Source organism: Macaca nemestrina, chromosome 11, assembly GCF_043159975.1.
Source record: "Macaca nemestrina isolate mMacNem1 chromosome 11, mMacNem.hap1, whole genome shotgun sequence".
Classification (NCBI taxonomy): domain Eukaryota; kingdom Metazoa; phylum Chordata; class Mammalia; order Primates; family Cercopithecidae; genus Macaca; species Macaca nemestrina.
Genome location: NC_092135.1, coordinates 9,036,769 through 9,048,575, shown reverse-complemented (window position 1 = coordinate 9,048,575; position 11,807 = coordinate 9,036,769).

Genomic DNA, 11,807 nt, shown 5'->3' with positions numbered 1-11,807 from the left:
CAGGAGGCTGAGGCAGGAGAATGGGGTGAACCCGGGAGGCGGAGCTTGCAGTGAGCTGAGATCCGGCCACTGCACTCCAGCCCGGGCGACAGAGTGAGACTCTGTCTCAAAAAAAAAAAAAAAAAAAAAAAATCTCCTTGCGAACAGGTCCTCAAAGGGACTGGGTTCGTGGTGGAACAGTGCAGACAACACACTCCTTGTTCAACCTGGAACCAGAGCAGCAGCCAAAAATGGTTGGTTCTCGTGACGACAGTCCCCCGGACCGACCTGAACCTCCATGGCTGGTGTGTGGCTATTGCCCTCTTCTACACAGGCCGCTCTGTCTTCCAACCTGGCAGATGTCTAACGTCTTCAGCCTTAATGAAATGCCCAGCAGGTGCCACTAATGGTTCTGACCCCAAGAAAAAGAAATGCGAGTTGGGTGGTAGGGATTTAAAAGCAATAATCGTAAAACAAGTATTCCTAGGCTTTTCTTTGCAAGCCAGTTTGACTGTGGCCCGGCGTTCTTGTGGGCTGGTGACAGGAGTTGGCTGGGACAGGCGTGGTGCAAACAGGGCAGGTTGTGGTTGCAGCTCTGCGGGGTCTCTACTCCACCACCTGCTGTTTTTTGCCCCATCCCCATCTGCTTGGCGCCTGGAAAGGCAATGACGTTATCGTACTGAGCTTTGGCATTCGCAGCCGTAATGTTGCGATTGTGTTTTGTATGCATGTAGGAAGCTGCCTGGATGTTGTTTTAATTTTCTTAAGGCACTTGGATTTTTTAAAAACTCCTTTTCGAAGCAAAGGTAGCATGGCGTTTTTAGTTAATGAGCTTGTACTCTTTATCTTGTCCTGCTCTAAGTTAAATTGGATCTGCTTAAAAAATATAGACTCTTAATTGCTATGCTTAAAAGGCCATCTTACTAGGAAGGGTCTGGTTAAGTAATGGCTTTTTTAATTAATAGTAAGCAAGGCAGCTCCTTGGCTCCTTCCACTGAGGCAGAGAGGAGCCTGACCTCTTCAGGGACCCAAGGAAACTCTCAAGGCTTTAAGAGTAAAGAAAAGCACAGGGTTTGTAGTCAGACTGCCCTGGTAAAGAATCTTGCTTCCACTGCGTAGTAATGAGTGACACTCATCTGCAAGTCATAACTTCCTTGTGTTTAAGGTGGGAGTGATAATACCCACCTCACTGGGTTGCTACAGGGATTAGAGATAGTTTGTAAAGCATCTGGCATGGTTCATAGCCTGTGGTAGTTATGTGGCAGCCGTTACTAACTGGCTGTGATTCCACAGAGCCTGCCCTTGGGGAGAGTGGCATGGGTCCTAGAACAAGGAGCTATAAACCAAGGAACCATCATGGGCCATCCGGAGACAAGCAGGGGGAACAGCACATCATGGCTCAGTATTTGTGTTCCTACATTTCTCAGACTGTCTGTTCAAGCATTTTGAATAATAGCCATAGAAACCAGAGATAACAAAGCTTTAGCAATGGCTCCTTCTTTGGAGACCTTCCAGGATAGGTAACTCCCACTCCCCTCCCTGGAGGGATTTGCTTACATTCCAATTTTAAAAATAGGTTTCTCTCTGTAATGGAGAATGGAAGTTACCAGTAGCCCTATCTAAGATCAGGGTTTTGTCATTTGGGGGTTCCTGTCCTGTGACGTGCAGGTGCCATTGGACCTCACCATGTCACCTTGTGGAGGTTGGGGTTTTAAAAAAACTGATGCTAGCAACTGCTCCAGCTGCTGCTTTTGCTGTGAGTAATACATGGTCTTTGTCTCTGATCCAGGTGTCTTGTGTCTTCTGTCACTATATGTATATAAAATGGTGGCAGGTTAACTTATTAGCCTACGAAGCAGGATGCCATCTCAGGCCCTTCTCAGTTTCTGATTAAACACTTTAACACTTGGTTCTCGTTCTGGAAAGCAAATAATTCTTCCTACCCTGAAGGGTTGTTGTTAAGACTAGAAGGACAAGAATATACGTAAAAAATATACTACTATTTAAATATTTTTATATAGTAGTATATTTATACTACTATTTTATGTATAAGAATATACATAAAAAGGCCGGGTGCGGTGGCTCAAGCCTGTAATCCCAGCACTTTGGGAGGCTGAGATGGGCGGATCACGAAGTCAGGAGACCAAGACCATCCTGGCTAACACGGTGAAACCCCGTCTCTACTAAAAAATACAAAAATCTAGCCAGGCGAGGTGGCGGGCGCCTGTAGTCCCAGCTACTCGGGAGGCTGAGGCAGGAGAATGGCGTAACCCCGGGAGGTGGAGCTTGCAGTGAGCTGAGATCCGGCCACTGCACTCCAGCCTGGGCGACAGAGCGAGACTCCGTCTCAAAAAAAAAAAAAAAAAAAAGAATATACATAAAAATATAGACATAGTGGTAGATGGATAGATACATAGATAGACAAAAAGAGTGATGCCTGGTACATACCTGGCTCTCAAAAGATGACAGTTTGATAGCCAGTTATTGCATCTGCTGAGACTGTTGTGTGGCAGTTACATATGCAAATGCGGATGAGATGACACTGAGAGAGGTAGAAGATGCATGGGAAGCAGCATTGGCTGGAAGACCTGGTCTGCCCGCAGGGAGCTGCATCCAGTAGGCAGAGGGAGTAATGGAAAAATGCAGCAGCAGCACAGCCTTGCTCAGCTTTCAGTTGGGAGGTCCTGACAGCGTGTGGGGGAGAAAGGAGAGAACGGTGTGGGTGGAGGCTGTTAGGGATGACTTCCTGGGGGCAGGTGAGAGTGGTTTTAGGCCAAGGTGGATGAGGAAATGGCAGGGGGCATTTCAGGCTGGAGTACTGCCTAGGCAAAGGGGCAGAGGAAGGAATGAGCTCACGTGTGCTTGCCTTCCTTCACACCTGAGCTTCAGTTAGCTGCCTAGTGCTGCAAATTTCTTTCCTAGATACTGCTCAGATACAGCCTCCTCCTTCTGACGTTGGCCTCGCTGCCATCCTACTGGCCTTAGCAGCTTCCTGGCGACAGTCCCGGAACTGTCCTCCAGCTGTGCTACTCTCCTCAGCCAGCCTCCCCAGAGCCACCAGGGTGCTCTCTGGAAATGCAAATCTCCCTTTGCTTTAACCACTTATGGGATTTTATTGTCTTCAGAATGAAGATGAACTTCCTCAGTGTGGCTCACCAGATCCTTCCTGGGCTGGCTTTGTCTTGACAGTGTCACTTCATCTTTTTCTAACCCTCCTGCTCCTGCTACACTGCATGGTCTGTGGCTTTGTGAATGAGCCATGCTGTGTTTTGGTGTGACTTTTCATAGACCACTTACTTGGACACCACTCAGAACCTTTTTGACAATCCAATCCCTACTCATCTGCACACAGGGTTACTGAGCCTGTGCGTCTTGTGCTTCCAGTGTTTGCGGTCATCCCTGGCTTGCCTGCATGGCTCCCTCGCTGGTGGTAAGCTCTCTGAAGGCAGCAGCTAAGTCTCACTGGACTTGGTTTCCTCCATGTTGAGGACTGCATCTGACTCTTTGCAGGTGCTGATGAATAACTATTTCTGAAATCAGCCTGGCTGAAGATGGAAAAGGCATTTGGGAGTGGCTGGGTCCTAACTAGATGTGGTGGATGGACAGAAGAGGAAGCCATTGGAGGTTCAGAAAGCCAGAAAGGAGACTCTGAATTGGATTGGAAGGAGAGGACTAAGATTGCTACTTTTTCACATTTGAAGAAGTTGAAATGGCAGCACATCCTTCTTTGTAGTTTGAATTAGTGGCACTGAAAGACAGTCTCCTGCTTCCAGCACAGATGTTGAAGAAAACTGAACATCTTTGCCTGCACCTGCTCACCTCCAGCTCTGCATGTCTGTAGCTCCGTGTGCCGAGACTGGCTCTCGTGTTGTGTGCAGGTTGCTGCAAACTGTGACCCTGTGGGCACATAGGAATTCTTCCGAGGGGGTGCTCGTTTTGAGGTCCTCCAAGGTGGCTTCTTGGAGAAGAAATCAGAACCGAATTTATAGGCAGGAAACTCCTCTCTCTAAAAGCATCTCCTCTTGTATTCAGATTTGAAGGAGAGGAGTGTCCTGGCATGGGCTCACAACATCTTGGGTGATGCTGACATGGTGCCCACTACAAAGATATAAGGCAGCTCCAGGAAAGAGGAGCCCCTCTAGGGAAAGGGGGGCCACGAGTGAAAGATGAAGTCATCATGCTTGATAATTTGGGCTATCAATTTTCAAAGTTCTTTTTTAACCTTTGACACTTGATTTGATCTTGTCTGAATATTCTAGCCTTGCCTCAGCTGTGCAACGGCACTTGAGAGAAAGATTTCACATTACCCTTGGATCTGATCAGTAAAAGCCTTCAGACCCCCATACCCAAGTCCAAGGAGAAGTTAACCATAGAGCAGCGAATCTGGGCTCTGGGACTCAAAGCCTCTCGCCCTGAGATGAGTCTCTTTCCATGGCACTTTTTGGATGACTCGTTTCCTTTATTCAGAAGGGCTGCTATCACATTTCAGGTCTTCCTGAAGTAGAAGCAGGTCTCACCTCTTTTTCTGGTATTCCGTGGCACTTCTTATAAGAATTGCTTCATTTTCCCGTCTGTTAAGAAGATCTGTATGCAAACCTCCCTCTTTGGCTAGATTGTGAAGTGCTCGAAGACAGGGACTACATCTTTTTATCTCTTTCTAGTCTGACAGAAGTTTATTAAATATTAGAATGAATGCTGGGTGATCTGGGGCAGCCTGATTCTCTGAGTGCCTCATTCTCCCTTTTCCCTACCGTGCCATGTGTCAACACATTTCACTGGTGTCTTGGTTGCAGCCAAGTGGAACATTTTGTTGACAGAATGGGATTGCCCGTGGCAATTTCCTCAATGCAACATTCAGGACCGCTTTAATTTTTCACATTTCGTGAGGCTTTCCCTTCCTGAAATTGCTTTCTTGTGGCTTTTGCTAATAGTTTCACACCTGATGCCAGAGAGGGAGAGAGAGCCTTAATGGGTGAAAACACAGGTGTAGTGGAAATTGCCTGTAAGTAAACTCCAAGATTGGGTGTTGGGGGACGATGTGGTAGGAATAGCTTCACTTAGTTTGTATGGGTGTTGAAATGACATACACGTTTCTTGCCTCTCAATTGAAACATATTCACTGGGTTCCTAACATGAACTAAAATCTTTTTAAGGCCCCTGCCAAACAAGAGATCTATAACTCTATTGTCTATTAATTCATTCAACAAGCCTAATTGTCTGTCTTCTCCAGTGGTCTAAGAGCAAATTAAAGGTGGTTTTGAGGTCTCATTCGTCTCTGCCTTCACAAGGTTCCTCATTGTTTCCACTTGATGCATGCTCAATAAATGTTGTCGATCTGCTGTTGAACGATGAGTCTTTTCCACCTGGGATTTCTTATGTCCTGTGGCATTAGGACCATAGCAACAACCACATCTCCCTAGCAACAATTCTGGGTGATAGAGATGGATCATACCATAATTGCAAATCCCAGACCTCTGAAAAAGAATGTGATTATTTGGCGGCAGAGCAATGAAAACAGCAGATAAAAGAAGTGTTATGGAAGGACAAATTAGCAGGATGCCTCAGGCCTGTTTAATCCACAACAACCCACTTCCCATTGCCTTTGTCTATCAAAAACACTGAATGTCAAGGGTTTTACCCCCTCCCAGAGGTCCAGAACAGCATCTGGACTCAATACAGTTTCTAAAACATTGGGAGATATTTTTAGAGTCATTCAAACCTTTTTGTTGTCATTTTGTATTGGCAATTCACAGGACTTGTGCTGTTTGATCTCCAAACTGTCTTTTACTCCTCAGTCTGAAGTTGGGATTTAAATATAAAGGTTTGGCGGGGAGTGGTGGAGGAGACACACAAAACAGATGGCGGACTTGCTGCTGAGACCTGTAGAGATGACATTCCTCTGACAACTTCCTTTCTCCCCAGAGTTCCCTTTTGGGTAACGCAGAGCAGAGAATTCTCTTATTGATCTTGAAACTGAAAGAGTTAGTTCCCAGTCACTGCAATTGACAAAGGCTTTTGCAGCTCATTAACTGCCAGATTATGTGGCACAATTCATTAAAATTCTGTTTCATTGACTGCATTTGTAAATAGGCTTGGGGAAGTTTATCACTTTTGCCTCTTGCAGAGCTTTCCTTCAATGAGTGCATTTTTCTTCCCCTTTCTCCTGCTAGAAAAAGTCTGAAATAATTTGCCACAAGATGTGTTATCATTTAAATGTAAACGAAAATGAACTACTGGCTAGGAATTACAGGTTCGTATATTTTTTTCTTTTTGTTTGCTACAATCTGATTATTTGGGTTACTTTAATAAATACATTTGTTTCGAGCTCTTGCCACATTAATTTTGCATAAATCATCATACTTCTTAGCAGGCCTCTGCCCTGTAATTGCTTTCATTTGAATATAAGCAGAAAGGGAAAGATTAAAGGCAACTTAAAAAATATATTTTCCTTTCATTAATACCTAAGCATTAAAGAAGTTATTCTCAGTAAAGCACTAATCTTAAGATGAACCCGGAACACAGGACAAAGAGCAGGAAACCAGACTCTGGGCATCCCCCTTCCCTTTCATGTGTTCCATGGAGCCATTTGCTTTCCCCAGAGGAGGCATTTTCTATAAAGGACCACATAGTGTATATTTTCAGGCTCTATGGTCTCAGTTGCAAGTGCTTACCTCTGCCATTGTAGCACAAAAATAGCCATAGACCCGGACGCGGCAGCTCACACCTGTAATCCCAGCGCTTTGGGAGGCCGAGGATGGTGGATCACGAGGTCAGGAGATCGAGACCATCCTGGCCAACATGGTGAAACTCCGTCTCTGCTAAAAATACAAAAATTAGCCGGGTGTGGTGGTGTGCGCCTGTACTCAGGAGGCTGAGGCAGGAGAATCACTTGAACCTGGGAGGTGGAGGTTGCAGTGAGCCGAGATCGTGACACTGTACTCCAACCTGGTGACAGAGTGAGACTCCGTCTCAAAAAAAAAAAAAAAAAAAGCCATAGACCAGGGGTCTTCAACCCCTGGGCTGTGGACTGGTACTAGTCCACGTCCTGTTAGGAACAGGGCCGCACAGCAAGAGGTAAGCAGTGGGTGAGTGAACTTTACCACCTGAGCTCCACCTCCCCTCAGATCAGCTGCGGCATTGGATTCTCATGGGAGCACGAACCGTGTTGTGAACTGTGCATGTGAGGGATCTAAGTGGTTGTGCACTCCTTATGAGAATCTGACTAATGCCTGATGATCTGAGGTTGAACAGTTTCATCCCCAAACCATCCTTACTCCCAACACCAGTCCATGGAAAGATTGTCTTCCATGGAATTGGTCCCTGGTGCCAAAAAGGTTGAGGACTGCTGCCACCGACAACACTTCCATGTGCTTCCATTTCAATGTGCTTTTATCTATGGATGCTGAAATGAGAATTTTCTATAATTTTCAAGTATCATGAAATGCTTCCTGTTCCTTACCCTTTCGCTCTAACCATTCGAATATGTAAAAACCATTTGTAGTTTGAGGGCTGTCTAAACATAGGAGGCAGGTGGGATTTGGCCCACTGGAGGGTTCTAGATTGCTGACCGCTGCCCTGGAGCACTGGTTCCCAGTTGTGGCTCCTGGATTGGTGCATCAGCATGACTGGGAGCTTGTGAGACCTGTTGAAGGTTAGTCTTGATTTGAGAATGTGGGAGTGTCCCAAACACTAGGGTCTGTAGTTGGACTAAGAATCCCTTCCCTTCCCTTCCCTTCCTTTCCCTTCCCTTCCCTTCCCTTCCCTTCCCTTCCCTTCCCTTCCCTTCCCTTCCCTTCCCTTCCCTTCCCTTCCCTTCCCTTCCCTTCCTTTCCCTTCCCTTCCCTTCCCTTCCTTCCCCTCCCCTCCCCTCCCCTCCCCTCCCCTCCCCTCCCCTCCCCTCCCCTCCCCTTCCCTTCCCTTCCCTTCCTTTCGAGATAGAGTCTCGCCCTGTCACCCAGGCTGGAGTGCAATGGCATGATCTCTCCTCACTGCAACCTCTGCCTCCCAGGTTCCAGCTATTCTCCTGCCCCAGCCTCCTGAGTAGCTGGGACTACAGGCACACACCACCATGCCCAGCTAAGTTTTTGTATCTTTAGTAGAGATGGGGTTTCATCATGCTGGCCAGGATGGTTTTGAACTCCTGGCCTCATGATCCGTCTGCCTTGGGCTCCCAAAGTGCTGAGATTACAGGCATGAGCCACCGCGCCCGGCCTGAACTAAGAATTTGTTCAGACGTCTGCTTTCATTCCTCTGATACTTACAAGAAAGTCTTTCTGTCTGCCCTGGGTCATCCTGGCCATGCCATGAGGGGTGGTGGGTGGGAATGTGGGAATCTCTTGCCATGGGCATTGCTGTGGTAAACAACGGCACTTATGTGTTTGTTATTGGCCCATTTTCATCAGAGGCAGAGCAGGTAAAGTCCTCACATTTCAGCGTTTCCTGAGTGTTAGAAATGAGATTGAAGTGCCTTTACTGCAAAGCACCTGTGGGTGCTCCCTGCACCCTGGACAGAATGTCATTTGGGAGCCACGCCGTCCTGCAATTCAACAGTGACATTTCAACCCTCTCTCAATATCCGATGAATCTTGGTTAGGAAGAGTAGCTTGGATTGTCTAATCAAACTTCTTTGCAACTGAGCTCAACAACACTGATTTTTAATGATGATGCAATCCTGATCCCATATGGTACAATGACAGCACCAATAACTACCGATTGCACTGAGCAACTGAGCATCTGCTAATGTTCCTGGAATTCACATATACGAACTCAGAGCCTTGAAGTAGGACTCTAAGAACAGAAGATATAGGTTGACGTCCTAATCCCAGAATGAAGACTCCTAATTTAAGTTGTTTTGCTAAGAAGCTCTCATAGTTGGGAAGTGGCTGAGTCCCTTTGCACATTCAGATTGATCAGAATCAAATGTTTCTGTTTTTTTCCTTCTAGATTACTCTAGGTTCAGAAATTACTAATTTATTACTTTTTCTAAGAAGCAGGAATCAGGAAAAAATAAACTGCTTGAAGTACTAGTCTGCATTACGACGTCTTCACGTGTCCCAGGAGTGCTCCAGTTAGAGTGCCTTTAGCCAGGAGAACTCCTGCCCAGGTAAATCCTCCCTTCCTGACTGGCAGGGAACCACCTCTGTGAACCTTTAGGTTATGCAGAGCTGCGACTGATAGCACTGGCCGCTTGTGACGGGCCCATCCACTGTATTCCTTAAGCATGGCCAAAAGTGGAAAATTGCTCCTACACATCATTGGCTCCATTTCTGTGTTAGGTGGGTTATAATGGCATGTTATATATTTTTTTGTGTGTTAGGTGGGTTATAACGGCATGACATTATGGAATGTCATTTTTCCTTTCTTGTGAAAGAAAATGAACATCTACTTGTTTTAGGCTTCGTAAATGGAATTATATTTACAGGGTTTGGGACCGAATACTGCCACGGAGATGGCCTTGCACCATTCCTTCTTTCCCCTTGTAGGAGCATAGAGGAAGCTTAGAGTCAAACACTTCTAGACAACGGTGAGAGGTGCACATTAGGTGACAACAGCCGCTCCTGTATCTCTGCATTCAAATGTGGTACCATAATGATCTTCTCCCTAAATTCACATCCTCTCCCTCAGCTTTTCTGCCAGTAAATTCAGGCCTGGAGGCTGAGACTGATTGCCTGGGGAAGGGGGAAAGGACCATTGCCTGCAACAAAAATGCCAGTTTTAGCTTAAGTTTCAAACGAAAGGTTTTAAAGACTTGAAGGCCAAGCGCACAAGAGAGAAAAAGGGGTTTTATGGGCTTTCCCCAGATTTTCTTTTTACATATTGTCCCCAACTATCCATTTTCCATCTTTTTCTTATTGATAGAATTTGTACCCAGCCACGTTGACACCCAGAATGGAGCTACCTTGCGCAGCTTTCCTTACAACCAGGCGAGGGTGTCACAAAGTAGAACCAATGGGATGAAGGCAGAAACGTTGTGCAGCAGCTGCTGAGAACTTTCCTTAAAACCTAGTCAGAATGAACCCTATACCCATCTGCCTTGGCGTACAGATGTTGAATCCTGGGCTGTGGGGGCAGGGGTCCCTTCCAGGGGTGATGGAGTGGTGAGTAGAAGGGAGCCTGGGTCCTGAGGACTTAAGGGAGAGTTGCCTTATCAGCCGTGGAAGGCACAGCTTGGGCCTCATGACTTTTGCTCTTGGCGTTATTGATGGATATATGGCCAAATGTAATTAAGGTACGAATTAGTTGACCTTAAAATAGGAAGATTGTCCTGGAATCACCAGGTGGACCTAGTCTAAATTGTATGAGCCCTTGAAAGGGAAGATCTTTCTCCAGCCCGTCGCAGAAGGGGAAGGCAGAGATTTGAAGCATGAGAAGGATTGGCCATGCAATTATTAGCTTGAAGATAAGGGGGTCTGCGTGTCAAGGAGATAGGGATCTCAGTTCCGCAACTGCATTGAACTGAATTCTGCTAACAACCTAGATGCACTTGGAAGTGGATTCTTCCCCAGAGTCTGCAGACAGCTCAGCCCAGCCAACACTTTGAAAGCCAAAGTGGATTTCTGCTTTGAGAGTCCCTAAGCACAGAACGCGGCTGCGCCACACTGTGCCAGGGCTACTGGTCCATGGATGCTGTAAGCTAATAACTTCGTGTCTTTTAAAGCGGCTGCATGTGTGGTGATTTGCTGTGCAGCAACAGACAATGGGTAGGCTAGCCTGTATGTACATGAAAAACATCTTATTTGCTTTTTTCTCAATTGCAGCCCAACCTGATCACAACTAATGCACAAACAAAGAATCCAAGGCTGAGCTGTTGGCTGTAGAGACAGGAGATGCAGTGAAGAATATTTCTATTTGAGCGACCCAGGTGGAGGGAGTGGAGGCAAGAATGTAGATTTAAGCATCCTTGACCTCCCCTATCCTTTGCTGGGGAGGAGGCAGATAAACAGAGGCTTCCAGAAGGGTTCAGGTGAGTCCTGGAGCAGAAGGTTTGACCACACATCTTCAGACATGGCCTGGAAAGACTGCTCACCTCTCAGAAAAATCTAGGGGGCTGCTGCTTCTCATATTGAGGTAGAAGGCAGAGCTTGGACACCGGACCAAACTGAGGACTAGCTAAAATGGGGATGGGGCAAAAACAACTTTCTATAAGGTACGCCCACCAGAGTGCCATGTCGGTTTACCATTGCCATGGCAACACTCGAGAGGTACCATCTTTGTCCATGGCAATGACCCAACTACCTAGAAGCTACCACTCTTTTTCAAGAATTTTTTTGCATAATCTGTTCCTTAATTTTCAAAGTAAATATAAGTGTGAGTACAAAACTGCTTCTGAGCTGCCGCTCTGGGCACACTGCCTCTGGGGTAGCCGTGCTCCACAAGGCGCACCGCCTCTGCTGCTGCTTCAAGAAAAGTTGCTAACACCACTGGCTCATCCTTAAATTCTTTCCTGGACAAAGGTAACAACCCTCCCAGGCGAAGCCTCGATTTTGGATTCGCCTGCCCTGCGTCAGTGTGACACGCAAAAGCAAAGAGAAAATGCTTGGGGGTGGGTATGAGATGTGATTCTCAGGTTCCCAGGGTCTCAAGCTCTTCCCTGAAGCTGGACATCCGATGGGTGTGATGGCAGCCTTGGGCTCTCCAAAGAATGGCAGCCCCAGCAAGACAGTGGAATCGGTGGGGAAGAACCACAGCTTTGCAGGCCACGAGTCCCCCCAGCCACAGACACCTACCTTTGCAATGGGTCCAGCAGGGAGCCAGCCGCTCGCTCAGAGCACCAGGACCTTAACCTTTCCCAGTGTCCACCTGCCGCTGGGAAGTAGGAAGAAGCACGA